The sequence below is a fragment of the Mesocricetus auratus genome, unplaced genomic scaffold (genome assembly GCF_017639785.1).
Source record: "Mesocricetus auratus isolate SY011 unplaced genomic scaffold, BCM_Maur_2.0 Super-Scaffold_100010, whole genome shotgun sequence".
In the NCBI taxonomy this organism is placed as follows: domain Eukaryota; kingdom Metazoa; phylum Chordata; class Mammalia; order Rodentia; family Cricetidae; genus Mesocricetus; species Mesocricetus auratus.
Window position 1 is genome coordinate 42,853,969 of NW_024429194.1, and position 26,416 is coordinate 42,880,384.

At 41.2% G+C, this 26,416-nt stretch overlaps 1 long non-coding RNA gene across 1 annotated transcript; it reads right to left on the reverse strand.

The window, feature by feature from the left end:
• Positions 1 to 169: 169 nt before the first annotated feature.
• Positions 170 to 22,335, reverse strand: LOC121142632. Its single transcript, XR_005879659.1, has 3 exons — positions 22,190 to 22,335; positions 5,311 to 5,361; positions 170 to 879 (listed from the first exon to the last, which is right to left on the reverse strand). It is a non-coding gene; the product is annotated as an uncharacterized LOC121142632 (long non-coding RNA).
• Positions 22,336 to 26,416: the final 4,081 nt, after the last annotated feature.

The following is a 26,416-nucleotide window of genomic DNA, read 5'->3' on the forward strand; positions in this document are numbered from 1 at the left end:
GGGGAGGCTCATGTCACAGTGTGTATGGGGGAGGCTCATGTCACAGTGTGTATGTGAAAACTACCTTTACATGGCTTCTGGAGCTTGAACTCAGGTCACCAAGCTTGTGGTAAGGGCTTTTACACACTGAGCCATATTGGTGACACCCTTCCTTCCTTCCTTCCTTCCTTCCTTCCTTCCTTCCTCTTTTCCTAATCCTCTCCTCCACCCTTCCTTCTTTAAAATGAAAACCTAGAAGCCTTTTATGACATACAGAAATTGAATGGATGAAAATTCCTTTGTTGTCAACTTTTTCAAGCCTTGGCCATGTCTTTTGAGGAAGCTTTTAGTCTAGAGAAGAGCGCCACCTTGTGCTCACTAGAAGGAAGGCAATTGTACAAAAGCCTTTTTCAGAATCAGGAATACTGAGTTTTATTTAGCACCTCCTGAATATACTGTAAATGCAGGGGAAATACAACTTAATTTTATTAAGCAAGCATAAATTGTATTTTAAAAGAACTATTGAACATGGCGTTTCATGAGAAGCTCGGCAATTGCAGGGGAAGGCTCTTTAATGGAGCAGCCAGCATTTGCATTGTGTTCAGTATCACTTCTTCCGTCTCTGAATGTCTGATTCCCATCTGACATATGAAACTTCAGGTTCATGAGGAAAGACATCCCATGACCTCCAAATAGTTCCTCTTCTCACCGTCAAGTCCAACCTCTAATTTTCTTACGGTTTCTCAAAACCACTTTTATAGTCTTCCTGTTCTTAGCACTGCAAGCGATAGTCTGCATCTTGTTGATCGACTTCATCTGGTTTTCTATCCATCACTTAGTGACTACACACACACACATGGGATCTTTATCCCGCATGTCGGCAGACACCTCAAATGGACCCTAGAGGTAGGAGAACACACACAATAATAACAAAAATTTAAAAAGAAAATAATGAAAGCTGTTGACTTACAACCTTAGTTGTCGCGCCTGCTACACAGCCTGTATCCGAGAATGTGGCAAGGGCGTCGGGATAGATGACACAGAGACCAGTCAGTTGTGTTAAGAAAACTTTATGCTCAGATTTTAATGGGGATTGCATTGAATCTGTACATTAAAATCCGAGCATAAAGTTTTCTTAACACAACCGACTGGTCCCCCTTCACAGACCTTGAAAGAACAATAATCAATTTTGTATGGAAAAACAAAAGACCCAGGATAGCCAAAACAACCCTGTTCAACAAGGCAATGTCCAGAGGCATCACCATCCCTGACCTCAAGCTCTATAATAGAGCTATAGTCCTGAAAACAGCTTGGTATTGGCACAAAAATAGACAAGTAGACCAATGGAATCGAATTGAAAACCTGGATATTAACCCACACACGAACAAACATCTGATCTTTGACAAAGAAGCTAAAAATATACAATGGAATAAAGAAAGCATCTTCAACAAATGGTGCTGGCATAACTGGAGGCTGGCATGTAGAAGAATGCGGATCGATCCATGTTTATCGCCATGCACAAAACTTAAGTCCAAATGGATCAAAGACCTCAACATAAATCCAGCCACACTGAACCTCTTAGAAGAGAAAGTGGGTGGTACCCTTGAACGAATTGGTACAGGAGACAGCTTCCTGAACATAACACCAGTAGCATAGACAGTGAGATCAACAATTAATAAATGGGACCTCCTGAAACTGAGAAGCTTCTGTAAGGCAAAGGACATAGTCAGCAAGACAAAAAGGCAGCCCACAGAATGGGAAAAAATATTCACTAATCCCACATCTGACAGGGGGTTGATCTCCAAAATTTACAAAGAACTCAAGAAACAAGTCTCTAAAACATCAAAGGACCCAATTAAAAAGTGGGCTGCAGAACTAAATAGAGAGTTTTCAATAGAGGAGTCTAAAATGGCTGGGAAATGCAAATCAAAACAACTCTGAGATACCATCTCACTCCTGTCAGAATGGCTAAAATCAAAAACACCAATGACAATTTATGCTGGAGAGGATGTGGTGAAAGGGGGACACTCCTCCATTGCTGGTGGGAGTGCCAACTGGTTCAGCCACTTTGGAAATCAGTATGGAGATTCCTCAGAAAAATGGGAATAAACCTACCACAAGACCCAGCAACTCCACTTTTAGGCATATATCCAAAAGATGCCCATTCATACAACAAAGATGTCTGTTCCACTATGTTCATAGCAGCTTTATTTGTAATAGCCAGAACTTGGAAGCAACCTAGATGTCCCTCACCTGAAGAGTGGATAGAGAAAATGTGGTACATTTACACAACGGAGTACTATTCAGCAGAAAAAACCAATGGAATCCTGAGATTCGCAGGCAAATGGATGACACTAGAAGAAACCATCCTGAGTGAGGTAACCCAGTCACAAAAAGAGAAACATGGCATGTACTCTCTCATATATGGATTTTAGACATAGATCTGGGGAGTGCCAGCCTACAATCCCATGGCCAGAGAGTCTGGGAAACAGAAACTTCATTTAGTGGCTGATCAAAGAAGAGGCAGACTCCCTCGGTTAAGTACTGAGCTGAACTCAAGAAAGCCAGTAACAGAGAGGGAGGACTGATGACCAAAGGGATTAAGACTGGGCTGGTTTAACCCCCAGAAACAGCTGACCTGACAAAGGTTAACTCTTGAATCCCAGGCATCAGCCTGGGAATCCAGCATGGGACTGATCAAGACCCCCTGAATCTGGGTGTCAGTGAAGAGGCCTAGGGAATCTATTGAGCCTTGGGCACAAGCAGATCAGTACCCATCCCGAGTATACACATGGACTTTGGACTCCCATAGAACAATGTGAGGTGCACTCTCACCCTGAACTCTTGGGGAAGGGTCTAGGCCCTGCCCTATATGAAATGACAGACTATGGACACCCCCATGGAGGGCCTCACCCTCCCTGGGGAAATGAGGGGATAATGGGGGGGTTGGGGGAGGGCACGGGAGGAGGGGAGGGAAAGGGAGAGGGACCTGGAACTGACTTGTGAAGCAACCTTGTTTCTTATCTAAATTTAAACTGAAAAATAAATAAAAAAAAAGGAAAAAGAAACTCCATCCTAAAGATGTATTAAAAAAAAAAACTTTATGCTCCCCAAATCGGCTTAGGAGGACTTCCCAAGAAAAAACGCTTCCCTCCAGAAAAACTTTTGCCATCATACACGCACAAATCTCCAACAGACCTCTTACACACCTCTCCTCTTTCCTCCTGCTTGGTGGTTAAATCTCTGGCACCAGAATCGGGAACAGTAGGGAGCAGAAAGAAATAGCTAGCCATCGGGAAGATTAAAGTTAGGATGTTTTAGTGAGTGAGCCCTTATTAAGCCCTTATCAGGAACTTATGACATTAGATTGTTTTTAGTAAGCATTGTCTCGCAGCTGCCTGCTCCCAGGCTGATGGAGGAGTGGGTTTCCGGCCAGGTTCTGTGATCCCCACACTTAGTTATTGATGTGTCTCATTGCATTTAGTAAGACAGGGTTCATTGAATTTTTGGGGGTTCTCAAATCATGACTGCTCCTCATTTTGTCTTTCCGAAGTGTGACTAGTGAATAAGCATTTCTTCTCCTTCAGTGTGGGAGACCATCCATCCTTACTATCCACATTGGGAAGACTCTTGAGCATGAGTTGCTAAACATGATGGAGACTTCCCTCCCTCCAGATGGTGTGAATCTGTATTTGGTGGGGTGGTTGAGAAGCAGTGGTCCTGCCTCCAGGTACTTGTCTAATGTCACAGATCTACAAATCACAAATGAGGACATTTGCTTCTCTTGATGACTAAAAATAACAGACAAATTACAGAGAATTTATAAAATAAAAGGATAGTTTATCTGATGTAGTTTCATTGATTTTTATGTAATTTCATGTCTGTATTTTTACTTACAAGATTAAAATTGTTTCAACACATGGATTAAAATACACATTTTAAATGTATTTTGTTCAAGTTATTAAAAATTATTCAAGAACCCTGGAACAAGTTCTGATTTTTAAGAAATTGTGGCGTACATCTTTAACCCTAGCACTGAGGTAAGTAGATCTCTATGAGTTCAAGACCAGCCTGTAACATGAGTTCTAATAGGTCTTAATAAAAGCCCAGAGTCAGATACAGGGGAAAATACTGGAAGATCAGAGAAAAGAAGGAACAAGCCGTAGCCACATCTTGTCTTGACAACTTCCTAGCCAAAAAGAGACTGAGCTCTGGTCTCCTCTCTATTATCACTTCCTCTCTTTTCACAGTCATCTCACTTCCTGTCTGTCTGTACAGACCTCCAGACCTCTATGGTCAACTAGTGGCTCCAGCTCTGCCCTCTGATCATCAGGCAAGCTTTATCTGTTAGAGTATAAACAAGATACCACTATGCCAGCCTGGTCTACAAAGCAAGCTCCAGGTCTACAAAGCAAGTTACATAGAGAAACCCTGTCTTTAAAAAAAACTTATTAACTTATTTATGTTATCATCAAAGCATGTTTGGATGGTTTTACTATTTGGCAGTGGTGTGCATTCTTTTGTTTTGTTTTTCAAGTAAAACTTTGTTGATTATCTTTTGTTTTCCAGGCATTGTTTTCTAATAACCTAGGAAAAATTGGGCTAAGTTTACATGCAAGTGCTTTGAGTATGTAAGTCTACTGCAAGAAGTAGTCTACAAACAGAGCAAGAAGCATGCGATGAGAAACGGAGGGTGGGTACTGGAGGAGGCTCAGGGATTAAGAGTGTGCACTGCTCTTGCAGCTTGCAGCTCAGGGATTAAGAGTGTGCACTGCTCTTGCAGCTTGCTTCCCAGCATCCTCACTGACACCTCGCAGGGGTCTGCAACTCCAGCTCCAGCACATCCGACTCCCTCTTTGACTCTGTGGACACCTGCATTCACGTTTTATCTCTTTTTGTTTTCTTTGTTTTTTTTTTCCTATTTACTCTTTTTGAACCTTATATTTCTTTTTTTTTTAATCAGTTCTTTGAGAATTTTGTTCATGCTGTGCTCAGATTTACCAGTCCCCTCAGATCCGTCCCCCATTCCCTACCCATTCATGAAAAAAAAAAGACAAAAACAAAACAAAACAAATGCCCTCTGTGGGTTGAACAACTTTGACTCCATTGAAACCTGAGCAGTTGCAGTGATTATATTCACGAGACCATTCCACACCACCTGGATAAGGGTGGCTGCACCAGTATGACCTCTGAGAATGCTCCCCTCAATCGCATGTGTCATCACCGACAGGAGATTTGCTCCTGTTTGACCCAGACTCATGGGGTCTCCAGATTAGAACTACCCAAGTGTAATAGAGAAGGTGGTCTTCTTACCGTTCCTTGGGGACTTACCATATGGACAGTCCTGTTTATCCCAGGCTCTGTTTGTCCTTCAGTTTCAGCCTGTTTGGTGAAAATGGAAAGCAGCTATCAGTGTCACTGCGGTGCTTTGAGTCTGATCGCAAAGGGATTAGTGACATGGATTATTTCTGTGATTCAAGGAATTATGGTCCAGGTAAAATATCTGTGGTAGAATTTACTGGAGATGTGGTTTATGAAAAATGGTGAGTCTATTGTGTTCCTCTGAGGAGCAGGGGATGAGCGCCACACACAAATTCCAGACCTGTGCTGAAATAGGATGTGTTTTTCCTACTGTTCTTTTAGAAACATTTACCTAAAAGGAAAAACACAACTCTGTTTTATGGGTGAACTACATTTTAAAAAACAATGCTAAATCCTCACTCCATGTTTCTGCTCAGGACATTTGAATTAAGAAGACTGCAACAGGGAAATATGTTTCTCATGGGAAAACGATTCCATTCTGACTTGTCAGATTACTCAGCGAGTGGCAAGGGCTAACACCTAAAGCTTGAGTCACAGTTTTCTTCTGCAGAAGACACGATCACAGAGACATCTTGACCTCTTTTGAGGGAGTTTTTATTCATAGCATATGTAGCTTGAAAGAGACAAAGACTCCACAACAGCCAGTCTCAGTAAATGTGTAGGGGTCCTCACAGTCTAGAGGAGGACAGGGCTCAAGAGTGCCAAGGGGGAAACGGTTGGAACTGGAGGGATGGCTCAGTGATTAAGAGCACTGGCTAGCTACTCTTGCAGAGGAAGTGGGTTCAAGTCCCTCCCAGCACCTACACAATGGTTCACACTGTAACTCCAGTTGCAGAGTATCCAACATCGTCTGCTTGTGTCTGGAGGCAGCAGACAAGTGATACATAGACATACATGTAGGCAAAACAGTCACACACATAAGATAGAATAATGTCTTAAATGGAAAACTGCCCCCTCAAAAGGACATTAGACTGATTACATTAGAGAAAATAATTCCTGGAAAATTGTGTAGGATCTTTGATGACTGGAGTTCGATTGATCCCCATGGTGGAAGGAGAGAACTGACTCTCACGGGTCTCCCAAGGACTGCCAGATGTACAACACACGCACACACACATACAAATAGCACACACTAAACATACATACATACACTACATCACACACTAAACACGTACACACACTACACCACATATACACTATACCACACATACACTACACACATAGACACACTATGCCACACACACAAATAATAAAAAATAAGAAAAATTCATAATTCATCTTCATTCTTATTATCTTCTTTGTTGGTAAGATTAATAAGATCCATGTGGCATTGAAAACAAACTCATTTTGATTATATTCTTCACAAGACATTTTTCTTAAAACTATGAAACATACATGTAAATTATACATATAAAACCATATCTAAACATGGAATTTTTCTCATCACATTTTTAAATGAAGGTAATGATGGTGAAAAAGATGCCATATGCCACACTGGATACAAGGGTAAACAATTATATAGAGTAGAGGTGATGTATGCTTTACTCCTAAGAATGTTTTCTCTCACAATAGGACCAGGACAAACATTTATGTAAATAGAGCTTTACATGTGACATTTGGGGGTCATGTAACTTTTTTAGTGAGTCACAGCACTATTATTCCTTTTATTTGTATTAAATACAACACATTGAACTAAATTAATATTATTGCAGGTATTTCCTAAAGGTTTATTTTAATGTCAATATGTGCGTGTATAGGTGCCTGTGTGTGGGTATAGGCATTCTGCCTCAAGGACAGAGGATGCTGTGGTACCCTATGGGACTGGAGTTACTGATAGTAGTGAGTCACCTGACATGTGTGCAGGAGACTGGACTTAGGTGTTACTGAGGTACGGAATCATTTCTGTGAATTGTACAGATACATGTGTGGGTCAAATGAATAGATGACATTGTATCAGTCTGTTTCAAGCTATTTCTGTTATGCTAAGCTGTGCAGATACATTAAAAAAATAGTGGTCAAGTTCTACCATATCTTAGCGGTTAGACTCCATTAACAACAAGCTAATGCAAAAGATAAATTGGGAGTGACTGCTAAGCACACTTCATCATAAAACCAAGGATGAAAATGTACCATGGAGCATCACCCAGCAAAACAAGATGATTCTTCTTTTAGTTCCTGCTTATGCAAGTCATGCATGAGACAGGCTTTTCACAGAGTGTGAGAGCAAAGCCTTGAAAGAGCTGAATCAACAGAGGTCTCTTTGACCATGACTCTAAGGTTTGGACTTTCTGAGTAAAGTGACATTTCTCCGAGCAGCATTCTGAAGTTGAATTCAAAGTGTGATTATTTTTTATGAGCAGTTGGTTCTTTCGTACGTGTACAACTACAATGATTTCATTGTCCTCTTAGAATTTATTCTACATGAAAGAGTCTCAGGTCAGAATGCAACACACTGCCATCAAATGTCATTGGCCACTTGTACTCATTGATGTAGATATAATTGCAGAATGACCTTTGTAGGCCTTATAGAGTTGAAAATAATTACATTAGAAAGGTAGGGGAGCCAGGCAGTGGTGGTGCACATCTTTAATCCCAGCACTCGGGAGGCAGAGGCAGGCAGATCTCTGTGAGTTCGAGACCAGCCTGGTCTACAAGAGCTAGCTCCAGGACAGCCTCCAAAGCCACAGAGAAACCCTGTCTTGAAAAACTGAAAAGAAAAAAAGGGGGGGGAAGGGGGGGCAATAAGAAATTATCTAGCCTTTGTAATTTCATTGAAAAAATTCTGAAATTTTCTTCATAAATTTTTATTTAAATTAGAAACAATCTTTTTTAAGTTGTTTTTTAATTTAAATTAGAGCAATCTTATTTTGCATACCAATCCCAGTTCCCTCTTCTTGTCTTCCCACTCTGACCACCATCTCCCCATCCCACCCCCTATCCACAACTCCTCAGGAAGGGTGAGGCCTCCCATGGAGAATCATTAAAGCCTTCACATCATTTGGGGCAGGACTGAGGCCCTCCCCACTGTATCTAGGCTGAGAGAGTATCCCTCCATAGGGAATGGGCTCCAAAAAGCCAGTTCATACACTAGGGATGAAAACTGGGTCCACTGCCAGCAGCCCCATAGACTGCCCAAGCCCCCCACCTAACACCCACATTCAGGGGATCTGGATCAGTCCTATGCTAGTTTCCCAGCTATCAGTCTGGGATCCATGAACTCCTCCTTGTTCAGGTCAGCTTTTCTGTGGGTTTCTCCAGCATGGTCTTGACCCCTTTGCTCATCAGTCCTCCCTCTCTGTTGCTGGATTCCAGGAGTTCAGCTCAGTGTTTAGTTGTGGGTGTCTGCCTTTGCTTCCATCAGTTACTGGATGAAGGCTCTAGGATAGCATATAAGGTAGTCATCAATCTTATTTTGGGGGGGAGGGCATTTTAGGTAGCCTCTCCACTATTGCTTAGATTCTTAGTTGGGGTCATCCTTGTAGACCTCTGGACATTTCCCTATTGCCAGATTTATCTTTAAAACTATAATAGCTCCCTCTATTATGGAATCTCTTCTCTTGCTCTCCTATTCTTTCCCTGACTCAATCTTCCTGCTCCCTCATGTCTTCCTCTTCCCTCTTCTTCTCCCCTTCTCTTTCTCCTAACTCCCTCTCCCCTCCTTCCATGCTCCCAATTAGCTCAGGGGATCTTGTCCCTTTCCCCTTCTCCGGGGGACCACGTATGTCTGTCTCTCTTAGGGTCCTCCTTGTTTCCTAGCTTCTCTGGCAGTGTGGATTGTAGGCTGATAATCCTTTGCTCTATGTCTAAAATTGATACATGAGTGAGTACATACCATGTTTGTCTTTTTGTTACTGGGTTACCTCACTCAGGATGGGTTCTTCTAGTTCCATTTGCCTGTGGATTTCAAGATCCCATTGATTTTTTTCTGCTAAGTAATAAGCACTCCATTGTGTAAATGTACCACATTTTCTTTATTCATTCTTCAGTTGAGGGACATCTAGGGTGTTTCCAGGTTCTGGCTATTACAAATAATGCTGCAATGAACATAGTGGAAAAGATGTCCTTGCTGTATGAATGTGCATCTTTTGAGTATATGCCTAAGAGTGGAATTGCTGGGTCTTGTGGTAGACTGATTCCCATTTTCCTGAGGAACCACCATACTGATTTCCAAAGTGGCTGTACAAGTTTGCACTCCCACCAGCAATGGAGGAGTGTTCCCCTTTCTCCTTATCCTCTCCAGCATAAACTGTCATTGGTGTTTTTTATTTTAGCCATTCTGACAGGTGTAAGATGATATCTCAGAGTTGTTTTGATTTGTATTTCCCTGATGGCTAAGGATGTTGAGCAATTCCTTAAGTGTCTTTCAGCCATTTTAGATTCCTCTATTGAGAATTCTCTGTTTAGTTCTGTACCCCACATTTTAACTGGATTATTTGGTGACTAGCTTTGAGCTCTTTGTATATTTTGGAAATCAGCCCTCTGTCAGATGTGGGCTGATGTTTTGTCTTATTGACTGTGTCCTTTGCCTTACAGAAACTTCTTAGTTTCAGGAGGTTCCATTTATTGTCAATGTCAGTATCTGTGCTATTGGTATTATGTTCAAGAAACAGTCTCCTGTACCAATTCGTTCATGGGTACTTCACACTTTCTCTTCTAAGAGATTCAGTGTGGCAGCATTTATGTTGAGGTCTTTGATCCATTTGGACTTAAGTTTTGTGCATGGCAATAGATATGGATCTATCTGCAGTCTTCTACGTGCCAATATCCAGTTATGCCAGCACCACTTGCTGAAAATGTTTTCTTTTTCCATTGTATAATTTTAGCTTCTTTGTCAAAGATCAGTCGTTCATAGGTGTGTGGGTTAATATCAGAGATTTCAATTGGATTCCATTGGTCTACTTGTCTATTTTTGTGCCAATACCTAACAGTTTTCAGGACTATAGCTCTATAATAGAACTTGAAGTCAGGGATGGTGATGCCTACAGAAGTCCCTTTATTGTACAGGGTTCTGTAGGGGTGAACCCACAATACTGTCCATGTCCAAAGGGACGGGGCAGGTGATGGGTACAGGTGAGATAGTTAAGGAAAGTAAAAGGAAAACCTCTCACTCTTGGAAGCGAGCCATGTTCCCAGAGCTTCTATCCCTGTTCATCTTGTAAGTATATTTAATAAAAATATTAGACCTCTTTTTCAGATAGCGTTATTGCCATCATCAGGGTTCTTTCGGCTATCCTGTGTCTTTTGCTTTTCCATATAAAGTTGAGTATTATTCTTTGAAGGTCTGTGAAGAATTCTGCTAGTATTTTGATGGGGATTGCATTGAATTTGTAGATTGCTTTTGGCAAGATTGCCATTTTTACTATGTTGATACTACTTATCCAAGAGCATGGGAGATCTTTCCATTTTCTGGTATCTTCTTGATTTTTTTTTAAAGACTCAACGGTTAAAGACACAACCAGGTGGTGGTGGCACACACCTTTAATCCCAGCACTGGGGAAGCAGAGGTAGGTGGATCTCTGTGAGTTCGAGACCAGCCTGGTCTACAAGAGCTAGTTCCAGGACAGCCTCCAAAACAATGCAGAGAAACCCTGTCTCGAAAAAACAAAAACAAAAGCAAAAAATTAGCAGCCTTGTTTGCGATGCCTAGAAAATGTCTGGGAAAAGATGCAATGTCCTGCCCAAGGTGATATACATACCAGGACCTAAGCCAAGTTCGTTGCTATTTTAACACGATATGTCTGAATATGAAAGGAGCGGCATAATATTACAGCCCATCACAGCACATATTGCTGGCTGTGCTGGAATTCTTGATTAACAGCTGGTAAGAGGCTTTAGCCAGACTCTAGGGGAGAGGCTCCTTTTTCTTCCTGTGTCCCATCCCCATAAGTTTTCCTATGCTGCCTCCATTTCTATACTGCCCCCAAAAGACCTGCGAGTCCTTTGATCAAATCACTGAATCAGGAGACATGTTCTTAGGACTTCCAGTGCAGTGATCACTCTGGACTGAGCATGCTTGGGGGAGGCCCACCTCTAGAGCTGATTGGAACAGATCCACGAGAACTGAAAAGAACTCACACACACACACACACACACACACACACACACACACACACACACACACAGCAACCCTGAGACAGGAGAAGCTGATTAATTGGACAGCCATTGCTTAGTTTGAAGTATCTGTTTGAAATACTATTTTTGGTGTTCCTTTAGCTTCCTTAAGAATGAAGTTATCAAGGCTACCAAAATAACTATAGATGTTGGGCTCTGGCATTTTGATTCTGCTTATTTGTACCAAATAGAAAAGGAAGAAGAACAGGCCACTAGAAATAAGATTACAGATGGCCATGAAAAGAGAGGATCTATCCTACACTTCAAAGGTATTTTTCACATGGAATGCTTGTGGACATAGTTAATGTCACCGAAATGAGGTGACAACGTGTGTTTAGATCAATACCTGTTTCAGACATCATCACTTATTTACAACTTTTGGGGGGGGTTTCAAGACAGGGTTTCTCTGTATTGTTTTGGAGGCTGTCCTGGAACTCGCTCTGTAGACCAGGCTGGTCTTGAACTCATGGAGATCCGCCCGCCTCTGCCTCCCGAGTGCTGGGATTAAAGGCGTGCGCCACCAACGCCCGGCTATTACAACTTTTATTCTTATACATTCCTATATTCAAGCTAGGATCAAAACCTGATAAAGATGATGTCTTTGTTATCACAGGAGAGTCAAAATTCAGGACTTCCATGTAAATATACTCTTCTGAGTTTCAGGTCAAAGCAGTGTGGTTTATCATGATATATAGAGTCAGACTGAGCTCAACCAAGACCCAACAGTGATCATTGCCTAGGAAATGAAGTAGAATTTGAAATTCAACAGAACCAGGAGACAGTAGTTGTGCTGCTTCAGCATGCCTTCGCTGGCATTCTGTGAAGCTTTTATTCTAGTTAACTCAGAGAGAGAAGCAGTGAAAAACAGAACATTTCTCATCACCATCACCAGCATGCTCAGAAGACAGAAGGTCTCAGGGATGATGGGGGCTATTCACACAATGCCTTTGAACACACTAAGCTGCACAGCTCAGAAAAGAGGAAGCATCTTGCCTGAGGCATTTCTTAGGCAGGTGGAGGCAGTCCTCCCAGGGAGATAAACTTCTGTGGGAACAGAGTTCACACAGCAAGATAGTATATGAAAGTCTGTTACATGCAGGCTAGAGGGTACTGAAAATTGTAGCTCTAGCCAGGTGGGTACACACCTTTAATCCCAGCACTCGGGAGACAGAGACAGGTGAGTTTGATGCCAGCCTGGTCTACAAGAGATAGTTCCAGGACAGCTAGGGCTATACAGAGAAACCCTGTCTCTGAAATCAAAAAAGAAAATCAAAGCTCTGATCTTAAAGAAAATAAGAGGCCGGGTGTTGGTGGCGCATGCCTTTAATCCCAGCACTCGGGAGGCGGATCTCTGTGAGTTCGAGGCCAGCCTGGTCTACAAAGTGAGTTCCAGGACAGCCTCCAAAGCTACAGAGAAACCCTGTCTCGAAAAACCAAAAAAAAAGAAAAAGAAAAGAAAAGAAGAGATAGCTTATTCTGGAGTCATTTTGAATAACCATGGCCTAGGGACATAGATTTAGGTTACCCCAAATTCCATGTTCCAACATGGAAGCAGCAGTTTCATGAAGCTTTTATGTTCTTACAGAAAAAGAAAGTCATAATCAAGGCACATTTACAATACATTGATGGATACATCAGAGAGGAGGGTACAGTGAGATGGGGGAAGTTTTCTATAGGCCTAAGACGCTATTGATGACACTCTTAGCTTTTGGATTGATAGAAGCTAGTAGTCTGCTTAGTCGGTATATCCCCCAAAGGATTTTATCTGTTGGTCAGAAGATGTTAGTTCTGACACAGAGGTGGACAAGTGATGGGGGATGTTCTTCTGTATATGTTTCTCTTATTGGTTGATGAATAAAACACTGATTGGCCAGTAGCCAGGCAGGAAGTATAGGCAGCGCTACCAGGAGAGGAGAATTCTAGGGAGACGACACAGAGAGATGCCAGTAGCTGCTGGGAAGATATGACACCAAGCATTCTCCGGTAAGGTAAGGCCATGTAGAAATAAATAGATTAATAGTTATGGGTTAATAATTAAGAGAGAGCTAGCCAGCAAGAAGCCTAGGCCATCAGCCAAACAGTTTATAACCAATATAAGTCTCTGTGTGTTTATTTGGGGCTATACGACTGTTCCAAAGGGTTAAGCCAAGGTAAGATAATTAGCCTTTGGACCTGCAATATTCTCCTCTCCCCACAGCACTGAAGTTCTAATTAATCAGTCTTTGCAGATAGTTTCTTTTCTGGAGTTTTTGTTCACAAAGGCATAGCTAAAGTATATTCAGCTATGTCTAGCACATGCTAACATGCTCCAAAAAGCTTTTCTTACAACCTTCAGTTACATATGCTGAATGAACACTAGTCCTTCCCTGTGTGTTTGAATGAATAAGTGATTCAGACAAACCTTGAGTGTTATTTTGTAAACTTAGCATTATTCTTAGAACAAACAACCTTTTCTGTGAAATATTCTATTCCATGTTCAGCGGATAAACTGACAATAACTGAATGGGGGAAAAGAAATAAAAAACAAAAGGACATGCCTGTAACACACAAGGATGGATGTCCTTGTTAGTTTTAGCTGTCAACTTGACATCACTCAGAGGGAGTCTCAGTTGGGGGATTGTTCTAATCAGCTTTGCCTGAGGCGGTGTCATTGAGAAATTATCTTGACCATGGATTGATGTGAGAGGGCCTATCACAGCTATGCGAAGTGCCACCCTCCGCAGGTGGTCCTGGCCTGTGTAAGAAAGACAGCTCATGAGTGAGGAAGGGAGTGACCCTGTAAGCAGCATTCCTCCCTGTTCTCTGCTTCAGTTTCTGCTTACATCCCTGCCCTGACTGCCCTCCATGATGGCTTGTGATCTGGAAGACATTAAATAAACCCTTTCTTCTCCAGGTGTTTTCAGTCACTGTGTTCATCACAGCAACAGAAAGCCAACTAGAACACCTGGTTCTTCTACTACCAGCCCTTGGAGATTTGGTGAGTATTCTCTCTTGATAGCTTCATGGTGGAGTTTTGTAGATGGCACTTAGTCATTAGTAACAGTGGTATGCAGAATTCTTGCAATAAAACTATGCAAAACAACTTAAGCTAGCTTATGCAATGGAGACTATTATATTACATAACTGGAAAATCCAGGCAATGATTACTTTAAAGGCATGGAGTACCATTGGCTTCAGAAATATTTTCTCCATCCCTTATCTCTACATCATGTATATTTAGTTTAGGGCTGTCATTTGCTATTGGTATAAAATAGGGTCTTGTGGCAATTCAAGATTCATGGTTGGTAAAACTTGAGAGCTACTCTGGCTTTCTAATACCCACGTTAACCCTGAAAAAAAAAGTTTGTTTCCTGTGCTTGCCCTTACATAATCATATGCCATATCCACAGGGATAAGGAAATGCTTTTGCTCAATTTATGAAAATAATCCATTATTGACAGATATCTAGTTCATATAATTACTGGTTTTACAAAAAAATAGGGCATTTTTCTATAGGGAAATATAACAAATCATGAAAGACACCATCAGGACTTGGGAGAAAATAATTTTCTAAGTGTATAGAAAAGATTAGAGAGTGCCAACCTCTAAAGAGCAGCCCTTTGTCACTCTAAATGCAAAGCATCTAATAATGTCCTGCTTATTTAGGAAGTTTTCATGGTCCAGACTCTGAAGGACTTGACAGTATGGCTAAATGTGGTAACATGGCTTCTGGGACATCTTTAAAATGAATGATTCTATTCCATCCTGGAGATCGGTTATTCCCATGAGAAAAATGTGGAAAACTGTTGTTTCAAACAGTGGATCTCCACGGCTCATGGGAGGTGAGTCCTTGGAGGAAAGAGCACAGAAGGGGACTTTGGGAGAGGATGAGTCATGTGTAAGAATGGAATGTATGCGATTTGATCTAGAAGTCTGTAACTTCCACGAGAGGGGTTTTGCTGTAGATGTCAGAGGAACCCATTGATGGGAAACAATAGGAGTGGAGAAGAACCGGGGGATGTGGGTTAGGAATCTCTTCCCACCAAACATTGTAATGTCGCCTATTTCTTAAGGACATGGGAAATCTTTCTCGCTTTCACTGTCTCTTTCCCTTATTTCCTTTAACATTGCTCCTTGGAACAACCAGGCAATGTATCCTTCACTATCTTATCCTCTGCAAGCCGTGGAGAAGTGTGAAGATGCAGGACTGCCAAGTCCACCAACTTTAACCACAGGCAGCTAGAGATGATCCTAAACAAGCCAGGCTAGAGTACGAGCCTGTGGGCGATGAGGGAGCCCTTTCTGCCTCTTGGCCTTCTAGGCCTAAATTTGTTCTTCCTGTACCACTGCCTTGTATCCATGCGCTGTTTAGTCCTGTTCATTTCACCTTCACGGGGTGGAAATTCTAAGAGTGGAGTCTCTCTGACAGGACATAGAAATCTCTTCATTACAGCTCTGCTTCAGAAAGACGGTGGGACACTATAGCTACCTTAGGGTTAATTGGATATAAGAAGTAGAGCGGGGAAGGACAATTAAAGGAGGCAGCAGTCAAGGACCCGTGGAAAATTACCCAACTCGGTTCTAGGAGTCCTAGGTCAAGATGACCCAGCTAACTCAGCTTCTGTTAAACTACTTGCTTGTGTGAAGCCTACCCCATGAAGCTGCCAAGCGAAAGAACTGGATGTAATTTTTGTCTTTAAAAGCCCCTTGCTCTAAATGTTCAACACTACACTTGGGTCCTGAATATCTGAGTGTAGTCCCAGCCACCTGGGATAAAGACTTTCAGTTGTCTATAGACTATGTCTGAGTAGTCTTCCCTAGTGGGCACCCCAAACCACCAGAAACATACTATATATTTGATATTCAATTGAAAATGGTAGGTGTATATTTAGATAAATGTTTCACATACTAATTAATGAGTTATAGTACAATTACACAACTACTCAGCAGAAGAAACTATAATATTTTTCAAAGGTAATAAGGAATATTTTTGTGTTCCCCATATAGAAAAGGCATTCATGAAGTATGGAGGACAGGCATGAAGAATTTCACAGGCATGAAGAATGGGAGGTCAAGGCTTGGTGACACTCACCTGTATTCCTAGCACTTGGAAGGCAGAGACAGGAAGCTTGAGAGTTAAAAAGTCATCCTCAACTGTATGGCAGGTGCAAGGCCAGCCTGGGAGCTACAGGAGAGCCTGTCTCAATACACACCAAAAAACAACAAGGAATGGGCTGGCTATGGTGGCACACAACCATAGTCCTAGTCATCAAGAGGCCGAGGCAGGATGGGTTGAAAGTTTGATACTAGCTTGGACTTTGTAAGTAGCCAGCTGAGCTACAATGGAACCCATTTCAAAAATCCAAACCAAAGTGAAACACACACATACACAAATGGTGGAAGTATTTGTAAAGTATATCGTGTAAAGAATGAACATAGAAATTATTTGGGAGAATATTTCAATAAATGTTGCTGATGCTATAAAAGATTACTACTTAGAATATGTAAATTTGTAGCCTGGTCACAAACACCAGTTTTAACATGCTTTCTTTTGTGAATTTATCTTTAGTATTAAAAAGAGAGCAGTACCTACTCCCTCACTTTTAATCTGGCCTAACTGGGTGGTAAAATTTGGAGGATTTCCTTAAAAGTCTTTTGGGGTAAATCATGTATTCCCTTTGCTCTCTACAGAAAGTAGGTAAAGTACAGTCAGAAGCAAAGTTTTAGTTCAACAGATTTCCATGCTTGGGTAAAGACACAGCATTTGTAATCCCTCCTGACACTTTCAAGAGAGTGTTTTCATATTCTTGCTCATACTATAAGAAAAGTAATATGGATTCCCCCACACACATACATACCCTACTATAACTCTTTTCTTGTATTTTATGTCCTGAAATTTCATATTTAGGTCTCTTTGATAGTCGGCAAATTAACAGTCTTGAACTGAATTAGTTACATATAAGCCACAACAGATTCCAAGGTCAATTCCAATATCAGTCTGGAGATTTTCCAGAATTCCTCATGGAGTGACCGAGTCTGAGATGATCAGGAAGTCCCCCATAGTCTAAATGATAGGGGCTTTGACTTGATGATATTAAGTTCAAGCTTCTCCTAGATCATATTTCAAGGCTGGCCTTACTCATGTGCCAAGTGTAGTCTTACTTGATTTTCATTTGATGACTTTTCCTTCTTGGTCATCCCTTAGATTATTCAACTCCCATGACATCTGTCTTGGTGATGTCACCCCCTCAAAAGATAGGTTTTCTTCAGAATGTTTACATTTGAGGTCCTCTGCTTAGAAAATCAAATGAATGTGTTATGAACATTAGAATGCCCATCAAAATATAGAAACTGAGAGTTCAAGACCAGCCTGGTCTACAAGAGATAATTCCAGGACAGCCTCCAAAGCCACAGAGAAACCCAGTCTTGAACCACCCCCCAAAAAAGATATAGAAACTGGATGTAAACATTGACTTTGAAATAATAGTTGGCAGTCCATTAGGTAATAAAATTTCTCACTTCCACCTTGTTAAAGAGAAAGAGAAAAATGGGTTATAAGTACAACCCAAGAAATAGACTATATATAGTTCATGAGAAAATAGTGGTATTTCCTATGGCTTTCTTTGTATCAGTTGTCAAGTCAGAGATGTAAATACAGCAAGGTTAGCCCCAATAAGCTAACTCATATACTGAGAATCGATAGTTCGAGTGGAAGGATGCTATTCAATTCCTTAAAATGAAAGAAACAGATAGTCTTGAGAACAGTGACTGTTGGGCATTTTAGCACTCAGGAGGCTAAGCAGTAAATGGGGGTGAGTTTAAGGCTGCTTTGATTCATATGACAAACACATGTCCGAACTGAAGAGTAAACAAATCATGATATAGTCTAAGTCCTTAAAATCGACTTCCTAAATATCAAGCAATGAAATAGCCACAGTAAATGCAGCTATGACAGTTAATCACCTATTTCTTTTTACATTTGTTTCAGTTGATGGGCATTTGTATGTATTTGTAGACTACACGGTGAGACTTTGATATCTGCATGCATCATAGAGAACCAATCAAACTCGTAACATGCCCAGATCAGTGCAATTTGTGTGGTCATTATGAGGACAAAAGGCTCTGATTTCTGGACTCATGTGGAGAATTGAGGGACAAAAAAAAAACCAAAAAAAAAACAAAAACAATTGACCAATGTGTGCTGTTTTTCTGTGTTTGTCTCAAGAGCAGGCTGGAGCTGGTATACATAAGTATTCATGAATTATGGGAGGGGGCGTCCTGTCCATAGGCAATCTGACGACTCCTCAAGCAAGTCTGGGATTTGGCCAGGGTGCACCCTGTACTTTACCCTGAGTTGGAAAACTTTGTTAAGAAGTTTGGTTATGACTATGGCTATCAGTCACTACCACCTCAAATGCCACACTGTTTCCAGCCATGTACCCAGATTAAAGGGTGAGCTCAGACCAAAGGCTTTTGTGAGTACTCTGAGTTGCAATAAGGAAAGACTTTGTGTGTTAAAGGAGAAAGGAAAGGGAGACATCACAAGAAACTTGGCTATTTCTGCCTTTATTATTTTATTTAAAAAAATTTTTGAGGTAGGGTCTCATGTAGCCCAGAGTCTTTTGCCTTTGTTCTGTGGCCAATGATGATCTTGAACTTCTGTTTGCTGAGTGCCGGGATTGTAGGTATGAGCTACTATGCCTGATTATATTGTGCTAGAGATCAAACAGAAGGATCTAGGGCAAGATACAGTTCAAGGACTCATTCTCAGCTCCTACAAACAGATCACGCTCCTACTTTCCTCTGCCCTCCAACTATGACATGAAATCAAAGGATTAATATAAGGATAATCAAAGGAGCTCTCTTGATCTAACCACCTCTATAAATTCCAACGTGACACACGCCGAGGTGTGCTTCAGAAATCCCTTGGAGTTTTGTTCCTTTAAAACAAAAATCCAGGCTGGAGAGATGGCTCAGTGGTTAAAAGCACTGGTTGTTCTTCCAGAAGTCCTGAGTTTGATTCCCAACAACCACATGGTGGCTCACAACCATCTATAGCAGGATATGGCATAAAGTTGTACATGCAGATAGAGCACTCATACATAAAGTAAATAAATAAATAATTCAAATCAAGTTGACAAAGAGAACCTGCATGAATAGGTGATTGCCAATGATTTTCTCCTAACCTGTCGGCTGTTTTTTTTTTAATCCTGTCATTCCCTTTGCTGCAAACAAACCCTATACAAATATCTACAGGCAAGTAAGGATTGCTGAGAGTGGGAGACATAGTCTTTCCAGGGAAGAGCTTACTGATTGGTTATCCAATATCAAATGGTCAGCCCTGAAAATATATTATGATTAACATTATATAGACTGAGCAGGTTGCATTTATGAATATGTATGTATTCATATGCATTATGTATATGTATATATATATTATACATATAAATATATTCACGTAATGACAACGAAAAAAGAAGGATGGAGTTGAAAAAGAGCAAGGAGGGGTATATGAGAGGGCTTGGGAGAGAAAAGGAGGAAGAAATGTTGAAACTATATTATAATTTCAAAATTTTTAATAATTAATAAAATCATACATATTAACCTTATCAAAATAGTAAAAATAAGTTGGTTTTTTTGGTTGTTCCAGACAGGGTTTCTCTGTGGCTTTGGGGGTTGTCCTGGAACTAGCTCTTGTAGACCAGGCTGGTCTCAAACTCACAAAGGTCCACCTGCCTCTGCCTCTCGAGTTCTGGAATTAAAGGTGTGCACCACCACTGCCTCATAAAAAAAAGTCTTAATTATGCTTAATTCCATTTGTGTATTTTGGTTTCTATGCTCTGCACTTTGAGGACTTGTCTAAAAAATGGTCCCTCTCCTAATGATTCGAAGGGTTTGCTCTGTAATTTTTTCCTTTGGTGTCATTTTTTTCAGGGTAATACAGTGCTGCTTTAGTTACTATGGCTTCGAGCATGTCTTGAAATTCAAAACTACAATCAGATAACATTTCACCCTAGAATGGCTGTTATAACAAGAAACTAAAATAAGCAAAAAACAAACAAACAAACAAAAACTCTCATACACTGATGGGGACACAGAAAAAAAAACTCTCATACACTGTTGATGAGAGTATAAATCAGTTCTTGAGACCAGGTTTCTCTGTGCAGCCCTGGCTGTCCTGGAACCTGCTAGTCTCAAACTCACAGATCCACCTGCCTCTGCCTTCCAAGTGCTGGCATTAAAGGCATGTGCCACCACCACCCGGATTAAATAGAATTTTTATATGATCTACCCATAACCTCTTTCATCTATACAAAGGAAATAAAGTCAGTACATTGGGTTGATACATGCAGCCCTGTTAGTAACAATGATGAATTCAGCCTAGATGTCCATCAGGCAATGAATGAATAAGATGTTGATCACCACACTCACACAGAGAGAGAGAGAGAGAGAGAGAGAGAGAGAGAGAGAGAGAGAGAGAGAGAGAGAGAGAGAGAGAGAGAGAGAGAGGAGAGGGAGAGGGAGAGGGAGAGGGAGAGGGAGAGAGAGAGAGAGAGAGAGAGAGAGAGAGAGAGAGAGAGAGAGAGAGAGAGAGAAGTTTGTTTAGCCATACACAGATAAGGATTAAGTAAGTTCTGGCATATCAATAGAATGATGACTATAGTTTACAGCAACATATATAGATTGGATCTAAGCCCTTGAACATGTTAGGAAAATATTCTACCATGGAAGATTATTACATACCCCACAGGCTTAACAAAACAGCCCTACATTTTGAGACAAGATCTTACTATGTTGCTCAGTCAGTTTTTGAGCTCAGGAATTTCCTGCCTCACCCTGTGCCACCAGACTAGTTTTATTTTATTAATATCTGGAAAAGAGTAGCTCAAAGATCCTAAATGAAATATGAAGGGGAAGAAAATGCAAATCATGCTAACTTGATATGAATGGGTTGAAATATCACTCCACCAAACTCCATACGTCTAATGTTAACCAACCTCTTCCTTATAGTGACAATGAGCTTTTCCTCCTCATTTCTATTTCCCAATGATATCATCAAATTATAAATTCACTAGTGGACTGATCTACAAGGAGGTTAAAGCCCTCATGTTTCAATCACTTGATCCATTAGAGGAGGACAGTTAAGATTAAAACTATAACATTCTGTGCCTGGCTCCCAAAGGTTCCTATCGATCTAGCAATACAAGTTCGTTTAGTCCATTTTAAAGAAAACTCTCAAATCTCAGCAGCCCCAACAAATGCCCAAGTTCAAAGTCTCACCTGAGCACCAAGGCAGTTAAATAAATACTTCCTTATATGATATGGGTAATTCTCATGATTAAATCTATATCCTGGCAGTGTACATTTCTATTGCTAGTAATTACTTCAGTCGTGCAGATAGAATGGCTGGGGGATGACAGTCACGATAGCATCCTGCTATGTGTTACAGTGTCAGTTTTCAAACTAGACCCTAGGTGACAGCTGGCAACCTTAATTTTCATTGTTTTACACTAGAGAAGAATGCCCATGTTGTTAGAACTGTTTGCACAAAGTGCAGTTTTACAAAGGTCTGCTTTCCTTTGGGAGAGGGAAATTTCAGAGTGTGTTGACTGAGGATGTCCATGTAAGCCCTCAGCTAAATAGAAATTTAACCCCTCCACAGCTTTCCTGTAAACTATGTGCACACATCATCTCTACTAACTGTCACTTCAGTTTCTATGAGCCCCTGTGAGTTTATTTGATTCTGTGGCACATGTTCTTGTGATGTCTTTGATCCCTCTGGCTCCTATAATCCTACCTCCTGTCTTCTGCTGAATTCCTTGAGCTCTGCCTAATGCTTGGCTGAGGGTCTCTGGATCTGCTCCCATCAGTTGCTGGATGAAGCCTCTCTGATGACAATTGGACTAGGCAATCACTGATCTATGAGGTTGGCAGAATATCATTAGGAATTGTTTCATTAACTTTCTTTTCCAGTCCTGTTTGGTTTTATCCTAGGTCTCTGGGCTATCCAACTCTTGGTTCCTGCAGTGGGCTCCCTCAAGATAGACAAGTCATTGGTTGGCCACTCCCACAAATTCTGCACCATTGTTACCTCAGCACATGTTGCAGGCAGGACAAAGAGTAGGTAGAACGCTTTGTGGCTTGGTTGATGTCCCACCACTAGAAGCCTTGCCTGGTTACAGAAGATGGCCAGTTCAGACTCTGTATCCCCCATTACTAGGGGTCTTTGCTGGGGTCATGCTTGTTGCTCCAGGGAGTTTCCACTGTACTATGTTTCCACATTGTCCCCAAAGTGCCCCGGAATACATGGGTGTGGTAGAATATTATCTTAAGGTGTGTGACTTTTATCTATCCTGCATTTGTTGAACTCTGTAAAGCTGTTATTCTGTGCCTGTCTAAAACATCTGATGGTCTAATAAGGAGCTGAATGGCCAATAGCGAGGCAGGAGCAAGGATAGGCAGGGCTGGCAAACAGAGAATATAAATAGAAGAGAGAGTAAGAGAACAGGAGAGGAGGACATCGGGGGGCCATTCACCCAGCCATCCACCTACACAGCTATCTACTGAGTAAGAGTGAGGTTTACACAAGTAAGAGAACAGGGAAAGTCCAGAGGCAAAAGGTAGTCAGATTAATTTAAGAAAAGCTGGATAGAAACAAGCCAAGCTGAGGCTTAGCACTCATAACTAAGAATAAGCCTCTGTGTGTGATTCATTTGGGAGCTGAATGGTGGGCTCCCCCAAAAAAGAGAAAAAAACATCTTACTACTTACCACACTTGGGTACTTTTAACACAAAGTTTCCAACTTCTTGTGACTACTTTTGCTACACCCTAAAAGGTGTTGACCCCTTTGGAGGTTGCATATCTGATATCCTGCATATCAAATATTTATATTACGATTCTTAGCAGCAGCAAAACTACAGGTAAGAGGTAGCAACAAAATAATTTTGTGGTTGGGATCACCACAACATGAGGAACTGTAGTAAAGGGTTGCAGCTTAGGAAGGTTGAGTGTTGGGGCTCACAGAAATAGCTCCTCTTTATCTTGACTTAAGTTCAGAGTTCAAACTGTCCTTAGTCTTCCAAGGTTAAGTCATTAAGACCTAAAAGTCCAAGGAATGGCTACTGTAGATGTTTGATATTAGCAGTGGATGTCTTATCTAAATACCAACAGACTTGGTCTAAGGTGTGATTATTCTTGACCCCCAAAGCCAGATAGAGAGAAATTGAGTCTAAGGTGTGGTTACCAAATGTTTGGAGAATTAAGGAGCAAAGTCTGTTTGTTCCTTGTACTCGATAAAGAAGTTTTTGCCATGCTCCCCTTTTTTGGTTGGGGTATTTAAGAATATTGAAGAATAAACCTGGGGCATCCAGTATTCACGGGTTGCCCTCCTGACTCTATCCTATGTCTCTGTCTTTTTCTTTATCTCAATCCACACTCTCCCTCTCAGGTGAACTGGGCAAGTTGGCTGGATCTGACTGAAGTCCCACAAAGACATGTTTTTTGTTTGTTTGTTTTTTGTTTTTTTTTTTCCAGACAGAGTTTCTCTACAGATTTCCCTTAAACACTCTAGACAGGAAGCCAGATAACATATTCCACAGCTCTGTTTTCACCCAAGAGATAGCTGAAACTTAATGTTTTTCAAACCAACCTCCCTTGCATTTCCTACCATCTGCAGGATTTTTCCAGTCATGGTATGTGTAGACTACATTCTGCCAGCTTTTTTTGTTTGTGTGTTCGTTCGTTTGTTTGTTTCTTTGTTTGTTTGAGGCAGGGTTTCTCTGTGTAGCATTGAAGCCTGTCCTGGAACTTGCTCTGTAGACCAGGCTGGTCTTGAACTCAGATCCTCCTGCCTCTGCCTCTGCCTCCCTCCCGAGTGCTGGGATTAAAGGCATACGCCACCAATGTCTGAATTCTGCCATTTTTAACGTCCAGATTTTTTTAAGCTTTGAATTTTATTTTCTCACACTTCATGCATAAACTCTGAGAAGGTCTTGTTATCTTAACCTTCAAAATGTGTTCAAAACCTATATTCAGGTTTTAAGACAGAATCTTCGAAGTTATTGGATTCTGCTCTTCCAGGTCTAGAAGTTAAGCATTAGAAAACTTCTTAGAGGAGAATTAAGAGTTAGTTTTTAGTATTCTTGTGTGGCTATTCCTAAAGAGAAAGGCCCATTTATTCCAAATAGAAAGGGCAGGAACAGAAGGACGAATTCTGTCCAGATTTATGTTGGTGAGCCAATGAGGTGGTTTTGGGGCCACTTATGTAAACGGGAATACATCAAGAGCACGAGTGACTTGGGGCGTCACTGCACTCTAACTGCGTGACCTCTCATGCAAGCTGTCTCTGGGTTCCCCAGGAAACTTTAGGTAGCCACACCGCTGAAGTCTCCTGCCTCTGCGCTCTAGTTTCCTGGCTACTCTAATCGTGTTTTCTCCCACCTAGGCATGTGCCCTTGGCTATTTCCCAAAAGTTCTGGTAGCTTGTGCTCTCACTTTCAATGTCTCTGGGAATTTGTAATGTCCTCTCTGATTTCTTAATGGCATCCTATCTTTCTCTGCTTTTGTTATTTTGGAAACAGGATCTCTGCTAAGCCCAAACTCACCATGGTGCTTAGGATTCCCTTGTATTTTTGTTTCTTCCCTGACTCCCCGATCCCTCTGTTTTCACTTTCCTAGTACAAGGATTGTAGCTGTGAGCAACCGCAGTCACATTACTTTTGGAAGAAAATTTGGAATTAACTAAAAGCAGTACAATTGCCTTGGAGTCTGAAACATAGAAAGAAAAACAAGAAAATGTCAAGAGATCTGAACAAAGAACCGATCTTAGAATTCATCAGAGTTCTTTGTTGCTGACTTAGATGTGACGCAAACACACAAAATTTGAGCCAATTTGAGCGTTTTCCTTTTGATAACAGCTCCAAACACCTAAGAATAAATTTAATACAGATTATGGAACTTCCACCGAGAAAATGGTAAGATGTTAAAGACATAAATTAAGATCTGAACAAGCAGAAGAAGGTGTACTCTAGTTGTGTCATAGGAAAGATGACATACTAACACAGTTACACGAAGTAATTTATACATTCATACATTTTATGTTCTAGCAGTCGTATCTTTAACTGGAAACAATTTTTATCAAACGTGTGTAAAACATTAATGATTGACAGAGAGTTCACAAACATACAAGGGAGTCTTGTTTCACTGGACTTGAGAGTTTATTACAAAGCTAATACGATGTGTTGCCGGTGAACATGATCAATTCAGAGGACTTGTTTGAGTTGAAGCCAATTGGGTTAAGTAGCCTTTTGGATCTGTCTATTGTACCTACAGCACGCATGACTTTAAGAGATTAAAGAACCCAAAGCTTCCCCACAAGTCAGAAAGGCCGTCCGGGAACATTAGGTGTAGTAAGTATATGGACACAAGTTCCCTAGGAACAGCACCATTGGAGGAAGCACGGTCAAGCCACTAGGTGGCGCTGGAAATCTCACATTTATAGGCGAGCAGTCACTCTGAGGCTTCCTCCAGTAGGAGACAAGTAACCCTGCTCGGCGAACTAAGACTGGCTAGCTATAGATGAATGTGGCATACCTGGAAAATTCATACTCACTCAGCTTCTTACAAGGTGTGGCCTGAAGACGTCTAAAGTTTCCAGATATTTCTAGGCAAACAAGAGTTTGTGTGAGAAAAGTGAGTGACTTGTAAACGTTACACCTTTGCTGCATAGAGATTAACATCAGAGTTAATGGAGGCCACCCTGTGGAGGTTAGCGCCGTCATTGACAATTAGTGTACCTGGGAAATGAATATAAATCAAGGGGAACGGACAGCTGAGACCTGTGGGGGACGGGGATACTCGTTGCACATAGAGTGAGATCAAGTTCAACACGAATCCATCACATTTAAATGAAGCATGGTATAGGAATATTATAGAGATAGCAGCAATAATGCCTTGGATCAGAGAGCCCATCAAACTACCCCAGTTTGAACAAGTCCATCACCTTTGGAGCAGTGTCCAGGTTCC